Source organism: Alligator mississippiensis, chromosome 2, assembly GCF_030867095.1.
Source record: "Alligator mississippiensis isolate rAllMis1 chromosome 2, rAllMis1, whole genome shotgun sequence".
NCBI lineage: Eukaryota > Metazoa > Chordata > Crocodylia > Alligatoridae > Alligator > Alligator mississippiensis.
Genome location: NC_081825.1, coordinates 149,075,120 through 149,088,821, shown reverse-complemented (window position 1 = coordinate 149,088,821; position 13,702 = coordinate 149,075,120). Strand labels below are relative to the sequence as shown.

Below are 13,702 nucleotides of genomic sequence, written 5' to 3'. Positions count from 1 at the left end.
TTGCTTATTAGTTCAATCTGCACAGTTTAGATTAACCTGTGAAGACTAAATCAATTCAGCCCCAGGCTTTTTGGCTACATACAGACATTCAGAAAGCCTGAGACTGAACTGATTCAATTTTTGCAGGGTAGTCCAACCTGAATAGGTTGAACCATCAAATAAGTGAAGACATTCACTTTTGATGTCAGAAATGGAGCCACATGCCTGCAGTGGCTCAGGACAGGAGCTGGGGGACTCTAGAGCAAGCCCTCCCTTCTCTTCCACAGTCGGTGGGCAGCAGGGAAGCTGAGCTAAGGGAGGGGGTGTGGCCAGGCCCCAGTAGGCCTGAATATAATTGGGGAGAGGTTTAAACCCCCACTCTGGCCAGCAGGGACCCCAGCCAGGGTGTGCCTGGAGGGGGAAGGGGGAAGCAGCTTTTACCAGGATTTTGCAGGGAGGGGGAAGGAATATACCCCCTCCCTGCCTCCTTTGCTTCAGGGGGGCATTCTGGCTAGCATATGGCCACACCCCCACCACTGAAGCAGTGAGGAGGGAGGGACTCTGATAGGGGCTGCTGCACTCCAGCCAAGCAGACCCCAGCTGGGGTCCCAGGGAAGAAGGAAAGGAAGGAGCAATAAACCCCCTCTTTGCGCCCTTCGCATTAGGGGGCCATGCTGGGCCAGTGTCTAGCCACACCCCTGCCCCTGGCTAAGGAGCAGAAGGGTGGGGCCAGCCCTTCTCTCTGGAGCAGACAATATAGCTCAGCCCAGGGCTGAAAAGTGCACTGGGATGCTGGGGGACTCTGATTTAACTTAAACCAGGAATGGGTCTGGGACAGAAGTTCCATAAACTGGTTTGACCTCAATCAGATAAGTCTGATACTACATTCAACCAGGTTTATCTTAAACCAGTTTCAGCCATTTTGAAGCTGGTGTATGTGCACTGAACTTTTTGTTCTGTTACAGGTTTAAACAAATTTCTGATCACTTAAACTGGTTTATGTGCAAATTCTGTCCCTAGCTGTGGACTGTCTACTTAGCCATGTGGCCACTCAGCATGTGCTAATGGAAGTAGACTTCTGTCTTGTAACTTAAAACTTGTCAGATTTTAGTATGTGCAACTGGGTGACTAGCTTCCAGGTCACTGGTTGGAGCAAACATGTTTGTGCTTTGTTGATGATAATTAACTGTGAACATGAAAAAATGTTGTCTCGGTACATTAAGGTTCATTGATATCTTGGGCTTGAGTATCTCTTTCATTCTATGGTTAGGAAGTGGGCAAATGAAGCAATTTGTTAGCTTAAGTAAAGCTGGTTCTTATGAAATACGACCCATCTAGAACAAGGCAGATGCACTATGCTGTAGCTGTGCTCTGACTAAGCAGTGCATAGGCATGTAAATATTACTTTTAGAAATCAGGCCTCGGGAGTGCTGCAGGTAGTTTCGCTGGGAGTTGTTAAAGGTGACTTGGAAATCAAATTCCTATTGTTTATGCAACAAACCCTTCAAGTGTGCACAGGGAACCTCAGAGTCAACAGTTTCCACCATACTATGTCTGAGTCTTCCCATGTTGTAGACATGGAAATGAAACAGTCTGTTGCAGTCCTTTCAATCTTACCTGTTGACCAAGAAGCTATACTGGGAATCATGACAAATGTGGTCTAAATGCTATTGTCCTGGGGTTCTGAACAATTAAATCACACTTGAGAGAGAACTGAGCATTGACTGCTTCAGCTAAAAGTTTACCATAGAAAACTCTACTTTCGTTACTGTCCGGAAGAGTGCTCTCTGCCTACGTGCAGTGGGTATGTTTCTATTCTGCTTTACATCTGCTGCCTTCTACATGGCATAACTGTCAACAGTGTTTCTGGTGCATGGAATGGGGGAGAAGGTAAGGTCAGGGGCATAATGAGTGCCTGCACACTTTTTGGTGCTGGACAGTAGGCCTGTGCAAAGCAGCAAGTATCCCCTTTGGATTTGCATTTGGCCAATTCAGAGGGACAGTGGTTTGATTCAGTGATTCAAATCACTGTCCCTTTTAGCTTCAGCTGAATCGAATCGAAAGATTCGGCGCCAATTTGGAGATTTGGCCATAGACATAAACAGGCAGCAGTCCTCATCATGCTAGACACAGATGCCTCCAGCTGATAAGTCTGTTGTGGTGGACAGAGGGGGGAGGGAAGGGGCGTGGGGGTGTGAAAATCAACTCCCCCACAGCAAGGGAGCGGTTGGGGCTGAGGCTGCGGCGGGGACAAGCTGCCCAGCCGTGGGGGGGGGGGCGGTTCTTGGTGTGGGGGGGCCCACCACTGTGTGCTGCCATGCACCACCAATCCAGAAGGACATGGGAGTGTGTGTGTGGCCCCAGTTCTGTGTGGGGTGGGCTGGGCCAGGCTGCACTCTGGGAGGATAGCCCCCCTTCCACCTGAAGCAAGCTGTGCCTACATCGCACCCCCACCACGCCACAACTGGCCAAGCAGCAGCAGGGCATAGTCCCCACTTCCAGCGCTGCTGCACCCACATCCCCCTGCTCCAGCTGGACAAGAACTGGCAGGACAGAGCCCCTGCTGCCAGCACTGATACAGGCACAGTGGTGCTGGGAGCAGTGGCTATGCCCTGCTGCCATTTGCCCAGCTGAGGTGGAGGGGGAGTGTGTGTGATGTAGGCATTCCTCTCTCCAGGCAGAGTGGTGCACCTGGCCCAGTCTACCCCATGAATATCTGGGGGCACATGCCTGCTCCCATGCCCTCCCAGACTGGTGGTGCGCAGTGGCACAAGTCCCGTGCCTCCCACCCACCCCAGCTGGGCAGCTTATTCCAGCCCCAGCCCCTCCCTCACTATGGGGGCACTGATCTGCCACTCCCCACTCCGCCCACCACAAAAGACTTACCGGCTGGAGGCAGCTGTGTCCAGCATGGTGAGGACTGCTGCCTGTTTAGTCTATGACCGAATCTCCAAATCAGTGCTGAATCTTTTCCTAATAGATACAGAGGCTTCTGATTCGATTAAGACCTTTTAACTGGTCTCCTGATTCATAGATTTCATAGATATTAGGGCTGGAAGGGACCTCGGAAGATCGTCGAGTCCAGCCTCCTGCCCAAAGGCCAGGAAGTCAGCTGGGGTCATAGGATCCCAGCAAGATAAGCATCCAGTTTTGTCTTGAAGGTGTTCAATGAAGGCGCTTGAACCACCTCCGGTGGCAGGCTGTTCCAGACCTTGGGGGCGCGGACAGTAAAGAAATTCTTCCTTATGTCCAGCCTGAAACGATCTTGTAGTAGTTTGTGACCATTCGACCTCGTCATCCCTTGGGGTGCTCTGGTGAACAAACGTTCCCCCAGATACTGGTGGTCACCCCTGATAAACTTGTAGGTGGCCATCAGATCACCCCTGAGCCTGCGCTTTTCCAGGCTAAAGAGCCCCAGGGCTCTCAGCCTGTCACCGTAGGGTCTGCTTCCCTGACCTCTGATCATGCGCGTGGCTCTTCTCTGGACTCTCTCAAGCTTCTCCACATCCTTTTTGAATTGTGGAGCCCAAAACTGGACGCAGTACTCCAGCTGTGGCCTCACTAAGGCCGAGTACAAGGGGAGAATGACGTCCCGGGATTTGCTTGAGAAGCATCTATGGATGCAAGCCAGTGTTTTGGTCGCTTTACTAGCCGCAGCATCGCATTGCAGGCTAATGTTCATCTTGTGGTCAATGATGACCCCCAAGTCTCTTTCTTCCATAGTGCTAGCCAACATAGCACTGCCGAGCCTATAAGGATGCTGCGGGTTTTTTTTCCCCAAGGTGGAGAACCTTGCATTTATCGGCATTGAACACCATCAGATTCTCGTCCGCCCACTTGCTGAGCCTGTCCAGGTCAGCCTGGATCACCCGCCTGTCTTCTGGTGTGGATGCTTTGCCCCAAAGTTTGGTGTCATCAGTGAACTTGGCCAGTCCACTTCTGACTCCAGTGTCCACATCATTAATGAAGATGTTGAACAGTATGGGTCCAAGGACAGAGCCTTGGGGGACCCCACTGGTCACAGGACACCACGATGAGTGACTTCCATCAATTACTACCCTCTGGGTCCGACCCCAGAGCCAATTTTCCAGCCAGTGGATCGTGGAGGACCCAAGGCGACAATTGGCCAGTTTCTCCAAGAGGCGATCATGGGAAACCAGATCGAAGGCTTTTTTGAAGTCAAGATATATGACATCAATCTCTTCTCCCTTGTCCAGGTGATAGGTCACCTGGTCATAGAAGGAAATGAGATTGGTCAAGCAAGACCTGCCCGCAACAAACCCATGCTGGCTATCCCTTAAGATGTTGACGTTGGCCAGTCCATTAAGGATGGCCTCTTTAATAAACTTTTCTAAGATCTTCCCCGGGATAGAAGTCAGGCTGATGGGCCTATATATTCAATTCAGATTCAGAGATTTGGCTGCCGAATCAGGCCAAATCTCCTCCAAATTGTATCGGCTACTGAAGCTTCGCAGAGCCCTACTTTTCCAATAAACTGCCACAGCTTTTTGAGCTCCAAAAATATACTACAAACAAACACCATGTTGACCTGTTTCCCCATGAAGGCTAGCATGGTAGCCTGGACTGCATAGAGTCAGTGTCAATAACAGCAAAAGCAGAGATGTGTTACAGAACTCCAAGCTGGCTAAGGCTACCAAGCTGTAATATTTTCTATAGCAATGAAGGGAGGAGAAGGAAGAGGCACTGGGGAGGAGGGAGAGACAGAAAAAAAATCAATTTATAACCCAATTTCAAAGACAGTGAATTTTTGCTCCTATTTCTCTCTGAAATACATTCTCTCCTGGTGGTTCAGCTCACTTGCAGTACTCGCACAGCTCTTCTGCTTCTGAAAGTTTAAATTAAAATAGACATTGCAAAAGTTACCTTTAGTAAGGATGGATTTTCCTCTATAGATTTTAAAATATTCATGTCAACATTTGACCATATGTCCCCATAACCATTCAAATCATCTTTTTTGTCCAACACTGCTACTTTCTCCCTTATCTACTTTATTAGCTTTCATTTCTGAAGGCTACAGAGATATATACATCCATTCAGCAACCCTCCTTTCATTTATTTTATGCCACAGTAAGGATCACAGTGACACGGGATATATGAAATTGAATGAATTAATACAAAAGAAGCTATATCTTTCCATCACTAACATAGTAGCATCAACACCTACATTCAATATCCATAATTCAACAATATGTTTTCTACCTTTAGAGAGAACATTTAGGTTTTCAACCTGCCTGCTATTGGGAAGTTAATATCTTCTGATTAAAGCTCCAGGTTGTTTGCAATGTAAATATTCCCCAGGGAGGACAAAATGAACAATTCAAAGGTTAAAGAAGAATGTAAATAGGGGAGCTGGAAGCACTGCCGGATGTTGTTAGCTCCTTCACATGCACTCTCTAAATGCCGTATTAAATAAGACAAAGGACAACTGTGTGCATTGCCTGTGTGATTCCCACATACAAGATTTTTGTCTTCACCAACATTATTTGTGACTCAGAGTTTTACTGACTAGTTATATGAAGTGTTAACTGCTATACACAGTGCCCTTTCATATACACAAAAGCAAGGCTCTATATTTTTGCTCCCAGCTGAAGTCAAATTTTGCCCTGCTGTAGGAAGGGGTAGCAAACAGAACTGGACTGTGCACATTTAAGGTTTCCAGGTGGAAGCTGGTCTTTGTAGGACTAATGGTCATGAAAGACAAGCCCATTTAATCAAAAAGGACATCCCAGCTCATCCCAAACTTTCACTTAACGTTTGAAACAAAACCCTATGGCTTTTGTGGGTTAACATTTAGAAAATTAAATGTTCTCCTTCTGAATTTCATGCACCTGGATCCTTGCTGGTCTCGTTCTGATGGAAGCAAGAGGACTAACTGGCTATTCCATGAGAGAGCCTGCTCTTCTGAGGTCTGTAACCTGATTTTTCAAACTCAAAAAGGATTTCATTTTTGTTTTCTTCACCAAATTGCAGAGACATAATGAGAACAAGGCTCAAGTATATTAACAGCAAAGACACAAGATTCATGATGCACATCCTGAACCATGATATAACCCAAGAAACCTGCTGAAATACTACAAATAAAAGTAATAGAAATGTAAGAACACTTTGGCTTGGTTTCCTTGAAAGTCCCTTCTTAGATCCTCATTCAAACTTCATATTCCAACAACTTATAGGTAAAAATCCAGTTAATCTCTAGCAATATCTCCCATTCCATCATTGTAACCTACAGGTGAGCCTGTTTCTATAAACGACTATGTGGGTAGGGACAGACATTCAAAAAGGCCTGAGTCTGAACTGATTCAGTCTTTGCAGGTTAGTCTAACCTGGCTAGGCTAAATCAGTTTGTAACTGACAGACATCCCAGACATACAGGCACATGCCTGCAGTGGCTCAGGCTAGAAGCTGGGGGGCACTAAAGCAGCCCTTGCCTTCCACAGTACTGAGCTGGGGGTAGAGGGGGGAAGGTGTGGCCATGCCCTGGCGTGACACTCTGACCAGCCCAGCAGGGAATTCATAACAGTGTTTATCACACCATTACGAAAACAACAGAGGGACATTACCTGTTGATTCTGCCTTTGTCTGTCTGCCATAGCACAGACTGTAGCCAGCATGACTGTCCACCTACTGGACAAACACCCCTTTCCAGCCTGGATAGGTCGCTATCACCCGCACCCTCTCTTCAACCAAGGACTTGAACTCTGTTTCTCTTCTGTTTCTACCTGGACTCCAACCCTTCCACTGAGTCTCTTTCTCCTGCTGCCAGTGTGTGTGCGCACGTGTGTGTTCTCCTGCTGCCAGTGTGTGTATGAGTGCGCGCGTGTGTTCTCCTGCTGCCAGTGTGTGTGCACGCGCGTGTGTTCTCCTGCTGCCAGTGTGTGCGTGCACTCGCGTGTGTGCGCGCATGCGCGTTCTCCTGCTGCCAGTGTGTGCGCGCACTTGTGTGTTCTCTTGCTGCCAGTGTGTGTTTGTGCACGTGTGCATGTTCTCCTGCTGCCAGTGTGTGCACGCATGTGTGTTCTCCTGCTGCCAGTGTGTGCGCGCGTGTTCTCCTGCTGCTAGTGTGCGCGTGCGTGTTCTCCTGCTGCTAGTGTGCGCGTGCGTGTTCTCCTGCTGCCAGTATGTGCGCGCATGTGTGTGTTCTCCTGCAGCCAGTGTGTGCATGCGTGTTCTCCTGCTGCCAGTGTGCGCGCACACACATGTTCTCCTGCTGCCAGTGTGTGCGCACACACATGTTCTCCTGCTGCCAGTGTGCGCGCGCACGCGTTCTCCTGCTGCCAGTGTGCGTGCGCCCGCACGCGTTCTCCTGCTGCCAGTGTGTGTGCACGTGCATGTGCACGCTCTCCTGCTGCCAGTGTGCGTGCGCCCGCACGCTCTCCTGCTGCCAGTGTGCGCACGCCCGCACGCTCTCCTGCTGCTCATCTACAAAACCCCTTTGATTTTAATGGAAGCCATGTGCCCATATTTAAAAGCAGAAACTATAACCTTGTTTTTCTGATATCTATATACTTAATTTTGCTTCTCTTCCCTTGCTAGCCTTTCTATCTTGATGTGGATTTCACTATGTAGTACAATCCAATGCATTTTATAGAACCATTGTCTGTATTTCTTATTTGTATGTTATCTACTACTTTGTACTCCTATTTGTTAAACCATTTTGGGAGAGAATTTGCACAAAGGACAGTATACCAAACACTTCTATTTTGCATTGTGTGACCAAGTGCTATGTTTATAGCACACACAGATAATGGTACATTTCCTAGTATGATGTTTCCAAACAGTATTAAATAAAAAAAATGAGACAGGCACATATCTGTTCAAATTCAAATCACTAAAATTATTTATCAGTTATCTATGCTGAATCCAGCTCTTTAGAACCAAAGCACACCAGAGCTATCACTTAGAAAGATTCAGAAGAAGTCTAATTATATGGAAAGTTATGTCAAAGGAATCTATTTATACAAAATTCTATCTCCATGTCTGAGAATATAGACAGTAGGACTAATTATTTTATTTCACTCTAATTAAAACAGACCATTTTGTTACAGGAATAGCTTTTTAATAGGCTACAATGCTTAGTTTACTGATCTTATCCCAAGGCCTGTATCATTCATTTTATTTTTATGAATTGTAGATTTATTTTAACATGTTAAAGTATCAAAATGCAATAATCACAGCTTATAAAAGTCATGAAGCATGTAAGCCAGGTGAGATCCACTTATTTCTGCAATACTGACAGACTCTCATCCCAACTCCTGCAAGCCGGGTCCTTATCAGATTCCTGTGATAAAGTTTTAGGCCCCAGTTCATCAAGACAGTTAAGCTCATGCCTAAATTAAGCACATGTAATCCTATTGACTTCTTTTCACTGAAGACAACAAGGTTGTTAAAATCCAAGAAGTTAGGCCTATTTGATGCACAGAGAGACGGACATGAGCCCACACAGAAACTGTTAGCCCCCTCTGTCATTAGAGGGGGCTATTAAGGTCCTTGTTACACCTTACTCTGTGAGCCAGAAACACATTGATCGGTGTTAGAGCTAGCTCAAGTTTGGAGCAGTTACACTTCAAGCCAGCAGGGGCCTGGAGGACTGAAAAGTAACAATTCAAGAATTCACCCCCTACCTAGTCTGGGCTTCTCCCCTGCCCCTGGGGCTGCCCCATGCCCACTTGTGGCTGCCCATGCTGTCTGTCAGGAAAGGGTTAACCTGCCTGCTTTCCGTGCCCCCCCCACTCCCAGCTGCTGTTCTTCTCTTTCAGCCAGACAGTTAACTCTTCTCTGCCTGGTCCCCTGGGACAGATGGTATGGGCAGCCATAAATAAGTTGCAGGGGGGAGGTGGCAAAGGGGCAATGAGTGGGGATCTGGGGTGCTGGGAAGGTTGGAGGGAGCAGTGAGCCAAATCCAGGCCAACAAAGGGTGGGGAGGTATTCCCACTAAAGTGTAGCCTATAATTTTGAGCCACCTAATCAATGCTTAAAACTAGTTTCAGGTATTAATATGCAGACAATTCAGGGGTTATTTGCTCCAGGAGTTGCCCAAAAGTACCATTCAACAAGGCCTTAAATATGCAGTAGCAGAGTTCTCGGGACAACTAATGTAAAAAACAGGGGCAGGAGTGAGGGTCAAAAAGTTTTAAAATGCTGCAAAGGGGGACACTGAGCAAAGCACACTGGCCATCCTTGAATTTAGGGTGGGGCTAAAGAGTCTTGTTCCTCGAAGCCCAAAATTGAAGCTCCATGGATGACATGTGGGAGTGAGAACACATAACGTTACCCCTCCCAGACATATCCATAACAGCCCTGTGTTCAGCGTTAAAGTACCTATCAGTGGAGATTCGATCTGTAGAAGAGTACACTGCATTCAAAAGTTTGTCTAAGTCTATGAAGTTGCTCCAATAAAAGATATCACCCACAAAAATCCTTACCTCTTATGTATGGTGACCATATTATTTTTAAGGCAATCTGGGTTTCAAGTGAAGGTGGAATGGCACGGTATACCAGGCAGGCAGGCAGACAGTGTTGATGCTGTGCAGGAGCAAGGTGGGTGGACTGGCTGGAGAAGTGCCCAGTTCAGCCCACCCCCTGGCTCCAGCTGCTGCTCAGGAGGAGCCAGGCTGGGCACGTGCAGGCAGGGTGGCACCTGCTCCAGTCCACTTGCCTTGCTCTCACACAGCAGCAGTGGTATCTCCCCACCCACCTGCCTGGCACACCATGCTGCTCCGCCTTCCCCTCCAGACTGCACTCTGTGCCCCTGCTGGTACTTGCAGCACCATCACTGACTTGTGGGGAAAGAGGGCACCAAAATACAAGTTCACCCAGGGCACCATTATCCCTAAAGCCAGCTCTGCTGCTGCACAATCATGGGCAGTAGAGTCAGTAGAGAAAGAAGGGATCACTTTAGGTGGCTCATTCTGGGACTTTTGTTTCAATTTTCACCAACTGGTTGGGACATCCCACATACTCCAGGATTGTCCCAGCCAAACTGGGATGTATGATCACCCTACTCTTATGTATTTCCTGGACCATCATAGTTATAACATCACTACCTATTCATCTTTAACACTACCTTATTCATCTTAAATATACAAAACATAAGTATCCTTCATGAAAATCAAAAGATATGAGAGAAAGAAAGTGCTCTCTCTTTCCTTTGTAGCTGTATTTCTAGGCAGAACCAGTAGCGTAACTTATTATTAAGGTTTCTAACATTTCAATATAATACCTTGTTTTCAAGGTTATCGTCTTTCCCAGGCAAATTATTTAGGTTTAAATGTTCATAGTCGATATCTGCTTCAGGTTTATGTTTTAGTGGGGGCAAGAAGGGGTTGCTTTTTGTTTACTTCTTATCTACTGGGCAGAAAAATCACCCAAAACAGATGAGTCATTTCCAAGAATGAGGGTGGGGGAAAATATGTTGTTTTGCTCATGTTAAAAGATTATGATATCTCTGAGGATATAAATAACTGTAAAACAGTCATGGAATTAAAGAGTACCTTTTAATACATACACATAAGAGGCTGCATTAAAGATACTTTGGCAACTTTAATTTTGATATTTCCTAATTTTGGAATGTTTTATTACCCAAATTTTTTTAATTATATTTTATGAAGTATGAAATATACATTGGTTAATACATTATCCATCACACAACAGCCTAGCATTCAGTCAGAGTTTTCAGATAGTAGTGTCCTCCCTTTGTACGTTCACAACTTCGCAAATGCAAATGCCACTTCTGGGCATTAACATCCCCATGACTGTTATAATATGGCATGTGGGTATGCACACAATAAAAGTTCAAAATCTAAAATCCATATTGATTCACACATGAACTTATCCTTGTGTGCTCAAGATAGTAGTCTATGGGAATCTCTTTGGGCACACCCAAGTAGAGGCCAGGCTGTTATTAAAACACTATTGATCTATGTTCCAAAACAGATGAACAGAAATGACATCACTAATAATTTGTAAAACTATTTAAACATCAGCAGCAGCAGCAATCCCTTGCAGCCAAGGATGATTTTCTTCCATGATTGTCTTATCTGTGGGTCTGAAGATGGCTGACAAGGCCTATCCAGGATCAACAGACTCTGTTGCAGTTTGGGCGCACGTTTCCATGGGGGGTAGGTAGTTCCAAGTTCTTGGTTCAGTCCATGACATGCTATTCCTGCTGCTCCCATTTTTCTGTCTCCTGATGTTGCCATAAGGTTTCAAAGTACTGAGATCCTTACAGAAGACTCAATTTGGGGCAGTCCTGGGTGTTAGTCTCCCACAAGTTGACATCATTGTTGTATTTTTTTCAAGTTGGCCTTATAGTAAAAATGGGTTAGACTCCATGATTTTGAAATAATGCTTGAGCAGCAACTATATAATAGAAGTGTCTTATGACCATCTTATGACCCTTGTGCAAGATCATAAGGTCTAACGACTTAGCTGTGGTCTGCTGTTCTTACTGCTTGCCTTGCATCTTGAAGTTATCCCTGCCCAATGCCCTAAGGTTACGCTAAGATAAGAGGTTACTAAAGTTTACTAACTTTGCCGCAGTTCTCCTTTTCCTCTGCTCATGCGACAAAAGATTTCGCTGCAGTTCTGCTTTTTGAGCGCGCATGCACTAACCCTGATAAGTCACACTAACCAATAACAAGTTAAGTGCAGCCTACAAGATAAGACGTAACAATTAGGAAATGGTAATGCTGCCAATAAACGTCTAATACGTTAAAACTGTATGTTCAATGTAAGCTATAAAAATGTAATTCCGGGCCGGACTAGTGGTCGACCAGATTTGAGCTCAGCTCCTGGGTCGAACTGTTTGCAAACAATAAATCTGAGATGGACCCAGCCTGTGTGTGTGTGTGTGTGTGACTCTCTCCTGGGGTGGATTGGACAAGCCTCCAGGGGAACGAAACTAGCCGTTTGGGCAACAGCCTTGAGGATGTCTTTGAAACAGTTTCTCTGCCCTCCTCTTGAATGTATGCCTTGACTAAGCTGGAAGAGTAAAACTTGCTTTGGGTGTCAGACATCTGGATGACGTGGCAGGCCCAGCAAAGTTGATGTTGGATGCTCATAGTCTGTGCTTGTGAGAGGACACTAAGTGTTGGTGCCTCTGTCTACCCACTGGATTCAAAGGATTTTCCACAGGCAGCAACTTCTCCAGAAACTTAACGTGTCTCCTGTATGTTGTCTCCTGTATGATGTATCAGTTAAATAGTAGGTATCTTCCAAAGAGAATTAAGGAAGTCTGAATTCCATCAACATTCTCATCAGTGTCAAACATTGGCAATCTTTGTTTGCACATTTTTGTTTCTATTTTGAGAAGTTACCTTAAGCAAAAGCTTCTTAACTGCAACAGAAACAGGACAATGGAACAAACCCCCAGGGGAAACTATGGGATCTCACTGGACATTTTCTTTGAAGGTTTTCAAGAAGCTAAAAGGCCCCTGTCTGGGGTGGAACAGCAAATCTTGACTCTCTCCACAGGTATGGCATTAGACCATATGGTCTTAATCATTTTTATACCAGGACCAATTTATAAATATCAATGGCCAGTCCTGACCTACTGCCCTTCACTCCCTCCTGGCCCCAACTCCCCAGTATGTGGGGAAAGGGGGGCGCTAAGCAGCCCCTTGAAGGCTGCAACTCTGCCAGCCTGCAAGGGAAAAGCCACAGTTTCCCACATTTTTCTTCTTTAAAGGAGAATCCATTTTTAAAGTTTGTTTGCAACCCTTTCATATATTCTTGTGATCCAGTTTTGGGTTGCAACCCACAGGTTGAGAAACGCTGGTGTAGACCAGTGGGGGGCCAAACTTTTTGGTAGGTGTGTCACAAATTAGCTCATCTTCCTTAAGTGCCATTGCAATCCCCTTCCTCTACCCTATTTGCTGTTCCACTTCCTCTTTCCTGCTCTCTGCCCTGTCCCATCTGCTGCTCTGCTTTCTGCCTTATCTGCCACTGTACTCCTTGTCCTGTCCCTGATCTGCCATGTACCACACACAGAAGTTGGTCATGCCACAAGTTAGCCACCTCTGGTATAAATGACAAATGAGATCCCTTCCAATCTTGTGATTCTTAGCTGTCATACCTGTGAAGCTGTCATTGCCTCCAGTACTTATGCTTACAAGGCTAGATCAGAAAAGCTATGCTCCCAGCAGGTGACTACTGTAAGCATCCAGGAATTATCGGAGCCCTGGTCTAGATAGATATAAAGTGCAAATCTACCCTGTCTTCTACTAGATAGGCTCTGTCAAACAGGGTGCTTATTTTACCTTCATCAAAAGTTTCCTCAGCTGCGGCAGCCCCCTCCTTTTTAGTCATCTTGCAACACTTCTACACTTCCCTCCTGCTCATCCAAACTGCTCCTGTCAATGTCAACATCTCTTCCTGCCACAATGATCCTTTCTCCTCCTCCTGGCATCACAAGCTTCCCTCCATCTGTCACATGAAATTCAAGCTTTGAAGCCCCTGATAATATCCTTTTGCCATTGTTTCTCTTCATTTAATCTCTTTCCTTAGCCTTTCTATTTTCTGACACTCTGCTCAAATTCTCTCCTACTTGTTCATTTCAGGCTTTACCTTCTTAGTCATATCATGCTGTCCTTTATTCATGGATTGGCTTCTCTACACAAATATTCAGCTAGCCCTTTCCTGGTCCACAGCTCTAGGTGGCTTAAAGTTACATCACTCCAGGGCAGGTGTATCTCTGATCTGTTAC

The 13,702-nt window shown here is 46.0% G+C and overlaps 1 protein-coding gene and 1 long non-coding RNA gene across 5 annotated transcripts in view; one reads left to right on the top strand and one right to left on the bottom strand.

Annotated features, from left to right (window-relative positions):
* Nucleotides 1-13,702, bottom strand: part of ARHGAP24 (Rho GTPase activating protein 24) — a 520,920-nt gene that overhangs the window by 168,575 nt on the left and 338,643 nt on the right. The gene's annotated exons all lie outside the window — the stretch shown is intronic.
* Nucleotides 1-13,702, top strand: part of LOC109283339 (uncharacterized) — a 46,741-nt gene that overhangs the window by 21,820 nt on the left and 11,219 nt on the right. The window contains exon 3 of the long non-coding RNA XR_009459916.1: nucleotides 5,861-6,094. This is a non-coding gene — a long non-coding RNA (uncharacterized LOC109283339). The remainder of the gene's footprint in view (nucleotides 1-5,860; nucleotides 6,095-13,702) is intronic.